This window comes from Pangasianodon hypophthalmus, chromosome 9 (assembly GCF_027358585.1).
Source record: "Pangasianodon hypophthalmus isolate fPanHyp1 chromosome 9, fPanHyp1.pri, whole genome shotgun sequence".
In the NCBI taxonomy this organism is placed as follows: Eukaryota; Metazoa; Chordata; class Actinopteri; order Siluriformes; family Pangasiidae; genus Pangasianodon; species Pangasianodon hypophthalmus.
Window position 1 is genome coordinate 13,597,005 of NC_069718.1, and position 6,066 is coordinate 13,603,070.

At 36.4% G+C, this 6,066-nt stretch overlaps 1 long non-coding RNA gene across 2 annotated transcripts in view; it reads left to right on the forward strand.

Annotated features, from left to right (window-relative positions):
* Positions 1 to 1,887, forward strand: part of LOC128318930 (uncharacterized) — a 30,903-nt gene extending 29,016 nt beyond the window's left edge. For both annotated transcript variants that reach the window (XR_008302350.1, XR_008302351.1), the window contains exon 5: positions 1,590 to 1,887. This is a non-coding gene — a long non-coding RNA (uncharacterized LOC128318930). The remainder of the gene's footprint in view (positions 1 to 1,589) is intronic.
* Positions 1,888 to 6,066: the final 4,179 nt, after the last annotated feature.

Consider the following 6,066-nt stretch of genomic DNA (forward strand, 5'->3'; position numbering starts at 1 on the left):
CTTTCTCACTCCTCCTCTACGCGCACACTTTCTCTTTTCACTCTTTCTCTTGCCTCCATCTTAATGAAGTCTTCTGATGTGTTCTCAATGGCCTAAAATGTTACTTAAGAAAGGCCCTGTGGAGCAAAAAGGGACAATTCTTTCTCACTGATCTGAATAGGTATCCTTTCGTCACTCTGCTATCCTCCACCCCAAGCAGGAGAGTCGGTATTAATCTGTATCACATTAGCTTTAATTATCCTCAGAATCTGGTTGAGGCCCTGTGCCAAGCCCTCTTGCTTTTCGTCTAAGGAACCCACATGACCCCAACCCCTCCTCCTCCCTCTGCCTGACATCTTAAAGAGGGGAGTCAGGAGGTCAGATCCCAAGCAATCAGAGGTGTGTTTGGATCTTTTATTGGCTGCCGAAAGGGCTTGCTGTCACCTTGCGTGCCTCCCAGAGAGACAAATGCATTTGTAATCTCACCGAGGGTTGAGGCCACACATTTTGCTCATCATTTACATTTTCATCTCCAAAGCAGGCACTGGTTTCCACTGAGAGACAGTGTGTGTGTGTGAGAGAGAGAGAGAGAGAGAGAGAGAGACAGAGAGATATGGCCTGGCTGAGATATTCTATGAAATGTAGAAGTGCTACACTTAAATAGAAACCAGACAGAAAGACATCACCCAGCATCTCTTAAACAAACACCTCTTCAAATTAAACCCTCTTCAGAAGCTGTGCATTCCAGCCATCACTTGGTCCGGTCCAAAATAACCACAGAAGCCTTGCGTGCAGGTTTAAACAATGAAAAGCTTAAGGCATTCACAGTGATCTCTCTTTGAGTAAGACCAACGGGGCTTCGCATATCCATTAAATGAAAAACCCCAGCATTCCCAGATGTTCAAGAAGCTCTAAATCTAGTCCTTAAATATTTATTGATGTCATATTTAATTGGACCCTAATTTTCACTGATGTTGTTCGATTAACCTCTCAGGTTTTCCAAATGTCTAAATGTTTTTGTTTATATGAAGTAAGAGAATTAAAAAGGAAACTTACTACAAATATTGGTAGTGCAACAATGGAAGCCTTTGAATATCAACCCTGCTTCAAGACTTCAACTTAATTCCTCTTGATTAGCATACTCAGAGCTAATCACGAGGCGGTGGTGCTATTTTTCCAGTTCCTGACTGGAGTTTTTAAGAAGTACACCATTTTTTCTTTCCATGTATACAGTAAAGCCTGAGCTAGTTTCTCCTAAATGATTAATCTGACTTCTAAATGATTCTCATCTGCACATTTCCTTTCATTAATTACAAACAGGTGCCATAACTGGTCACGTACAGAAATACAAACTGACTACAGCAATGACAAACACAATTCTCCAAAGCTCCTTTGGATTTTTTGTTTCCTTGTAGACATCAAAACAACTCCCCAGCTTTTATTTCATTATTATAATAAGCTTATTTACAATGCAAATGTGTTTTTTGAAGAGATTCTTTAAAAAAAAAAAAAAAAAGACCACCCAGTGGGAATGAAGCATTGTTGATTGCAAATAAGCACTATAATGGGATGTCAGGCATGATATACTCTCTCTTGTTCTTTTCCCGTAGATTTACAACACATCCGTTGTCCAAAGAACAATGCGGCTGCTTAACTGAGTGCGGTGACGTTACCTGAGTTAAGATGAAACAGAGCTCCTGGTTGGACAGCAAATGGTACTTATTATGAGCTAATAGGAAGAGCAACATGGGTAGATTTTCCGAGCGGGAAACTGCAAGAACATGGAAAAATGAAATAAAAAAATAGTGCAGTCATGTGAACGCAAAAATATACAATTTTTTTCTGTAAAGATTATGTAAAGTGAAGTTCCTTTTGAATCCTTAGCCTGCATTAAATTTCCTATTCCTATTGTCATACTGTTTTATTAAAAAAACAAACAAAAAAAAAAAAAAACAGTTTTCTTAAATAAACACATTTCTATTTTTTAATATTTTATAACAACATACAAAAGATCTCTCTAACATGTAATTATTGGGTATTTTCTACCTATCTTTTTATTTTGCACATAGTAGTATACTAAACTACTGAACTTTCAGTTTAAATGCATATCCTCATTGACCAAACTATATCATTGCACTGCATCTTAGCAAGTGAAAATATCTTATATATAGTCAAATTTATCTAGAATTTCCTATTATAAGTTTACAACAAATGAAAAGATATTTGATTATTAAAGCTATTTCTATACATTTCTTCTAATTTTATGCATTTCTTTCTAGAGGAATAAGAACATTTAAAGCTTGAAATGAGTATCATCTATCATCACCAAATGATCTTATATTTAATTTATAAAAATCCCAGAATAGGAAATATTAGATAAATTTGCCTGTAATTAAGATATTTTCAGTTGCTAAGAGATCAAAAAATCTCTTTGCGATCCTTATGTGTAACAATATATAGCAGAATGTCATAAACGACAGCTGTGCTGCACGGGCACTCAGATGCAGTCTCCCACCGGGCCAGAAAACAACAGTGTTTGTGGACGGGGCTGGGAGAGAAGCCGCGGGGTGACAGAGTACATTGGCTGAGCTCAGATGAACTAACAGCAACCTAGGGGAGGCAAGAATGTGTCTGGCTCCTATCCAAAACTCCTGCCTGCACAGGGTCTGCTCTGGTTGTCTTAGTGAACATTGACAGTGAAATGAGTAGTACATGCAAGGACTTTCTAAAGCCTGGCTTTGCCACTATTTATAGGATAGAGTATTTATTGCCCTGTCCATCTTTGGCCATCTCCTATTGCAACTCCAACACTGTGGGCATACTCCTAATGTGCTAGGATCTTTTTTTTTTTTTTTTTTTTTTTTTGACAGATAGAATTAGACAGAGTCGAGGACTGATTTCAACTTTAGGAAAGGTCGCTTAGGATGCTGTTTATTTAATCCACACACCAGGTCTCTCGAAGAACTCTTGTTTCGTATCAGCCACCATTCATGAGTCAAAATGACAACAGCTGTTATTATGAGGGGGAAGTAGCCCCATTACAGTTTGAACTACCAGACCACACAAGATGTTTGTAAAACCACATTTTTATTAGCCTGACAGAAAACACAATATATTAATGTTGTTGAAAAGGTTAGTTTATCTTTCCTGATAGCTCTTGTAAATTAGCCGCTATAAAAAAACAACAGTAAAACACGCAATAGGTCATCTCTGCTGTGGTTAGTTAGATGACGCTGACATTTCAAAGGGGGTTAGAGACTAGCACGGCTGTAAACGATTTAAAAGGAGAATTATCACTGTCTAAGCATGCATAGCTTAAGTATAATTGTAGAACCTTCTGTGGATTCAGTCTACCTATTGATGCTAATACAGATACATACAAGCTATTCTGTGCTGAGTACTTTCTTGTGCATCTGAGTTACTTGTGTGCCCGGGATGTCATGCCACTTTCAAACTTAGAAATACAAATATATATATATATATATATATATATATATATATGTATTACTCCTAGTAAGAAGGTGAGGGGAATCGAAAGATCGAAAAACTATGTAAAATATTTAGTCCCCTTCCATTAGCTTTTTAAAGCCAAGCCACCAAATGACTTGTACTGTACACACATAACCACACACACTCACGCCATAAAAAGAACATTGTAACAGACAGACATGACGAAGCACAGCACTCTTTCTCCAGTCATTTAACAGTACGTTCCTCACTCCAGCAGTGAATCACGTGTATGAAAGTAGAACCCTTCAATACAAGCGGTCACATACTAGACACTAATTTATAGCTAATATGTGTGCATGTATGTACAGAGGATACAGCAGTTATTTAGTATCTTTAGAAGCTTTTTTCTTTTTCTTAAGTGTTTTCATATTCAAGCTATATTGTTGATGCTCAATAATACCTGGTCCTCAATAAAGACTAAAAGTTTTGGAAATGTGCATGCTAAAATGATAACATTTTAAATGTGCTCTTTATCTCCAGGACTGGCGAAGAGATTCTAAGTTCCCAGACAAACTCAGTTGCACTTAATAATGAAGCAAATTCTACTTAAACAGGATATTTAGATTGATAAGATTTGAATTATATCAGTGTTTCACTAACAATTATAGTATTCAGAACCCTTTACATTAAAGGTCACATACTTCTCCTTAAGCAGTAGTTATTATGGAAACACGCAAAACATGCAAATCTGAGAACATTAAAAGAAGCACTAATAAGCTGCTAACATTGCCGAATAACTGCTATATCTATGCTTATTACTATACTACTGAAGAGTAATCAGCTTTACTACAAAATTAATATTTAGTATTAATAATGACACCACATTCGTGAAGATACTCAAAAAGTCCTAGATCTAGTTTGCAAACTAGGTTTAACATAGTACATAAATTAACTTTTTTTCTAGTTTTTTTTAACATAATATTTTTTAAAAATATTTTTATATAAAAGCTTTATATAAGATAATATTTTGTAAGATTACTACTTAAGAGTAACAGATATCCACTGGTTCAAATATAGATTATACTGTTAATATGCAGTTACCATCCACGTGAATATTTTCTCACGATGCTTGAAGACAGCTGTATGACACAGGATAGGCATTACGATGTGTAATCACAAACTGCAGGCAAAACTGGAGCTCTGCATTGAATCTGTAAAATATTTAGAATTAATATTTAGTTATGTAGAATATAACAATATTCTATAATATAGAAGTTATTATAAAAGATATCAATACTGATATCTCAGAAAAGTCTATATAAAATCAATATTATATTGTCATATTCAGTGATAAATTAAAGTGTTTTTTATTTTATTTTCCATCAACCTTTAAGCTCTGCCCAGTTATACAGCTATGTTTTAAAATGACCTCTTTTTATTTATTTTTACCAAAATTTACACACAATGGATTTGACTGATTTCATGTGAAATGAGTGTTGGTTTTTCTGTTCTGTTTCAAGAGCACTGGTTAAAATTAGTTAATCAATTACAGTTTGAACTAGTTACTGAATGACATTCCTGTCAGTGCTCAGTTTAGTTTATGCATGTCACAAACTCTGTTATCTGACCAAAAGAAAATCTACACGCGTAATCAGCACTTACGTGAACTTAACTGTGCATCCAGGTTTTTATTAGATATGGGAAAGAGCAGAGTGGGGGCTTGGCAAATGCTGTGCAACATTTCCCAACTTTCACGTGGGGTTTCTTCAGACGATGAGAACACTGGACAGGAATCCAGAGTTCTCATCTCAACAGAGTTCTCTCTGTTGTCCAGCTGTTGTCTTAAGAATTTTTTTTTCTTCAATCAAATCGCTTTATAGCAATGCAGGGGTACTTGTTTCCCAGCAGAAAACAATGGACAAACACTACCAATATTGACGTTCTCCTTGGTGATCACTGGGATGGCAGGGTGAAATCAGCCTCTCTGGTATGAGAACTGGCACAGGGTTACTCAAGACATCTGTGGTGAAGAACGGCAGCAGGAAGACGCTGTTCTCATCAATACTTGCGGAAGAACTGTTAGGGCCGGTTTGTAGAAGAATACTGATGGAACTGATTTTATTGATCAATAAAGCGGAGTTGCCAAAATTGCTAACAAGAGAACAAACAAAATTTTACCACAAAACCCGAGCATATGTCAGTGTTTGGCTAGCTAGATTTTTTTTTCCAGATGTGCGCTACAGCAGGCAGTATTCAAATGTGATTAATTAATAATTAGCCATTCACGAACAATTAGAATACAGTCCCGCGTACTTGTTTTCTATTGGCTTACAAGACTGAGGCTCATGGATTCACAGGTCATAGATAAAGCTGACGCAAATCGGGCATAAATCGGGTCTTTCACACCTCGCGTCCTTTCCCCTTCAGCATATTCAGCTGGGCGAATTTGATCTGATCAATGCTGAAAAACGTAGTTTTCAAGTGTCTCCTGTATCACTGTAGCAAGCAGTCCAAAGAATCGTAGCTGCCACAGCTATAACTGTAGATATCTGATAAAGCCTACCTTTTCATAATTATTCATGGAAACCAACAAACTTGTCAGAAAAGTCAGAAATCTTTAGGGAGTCTAAAAAAAAA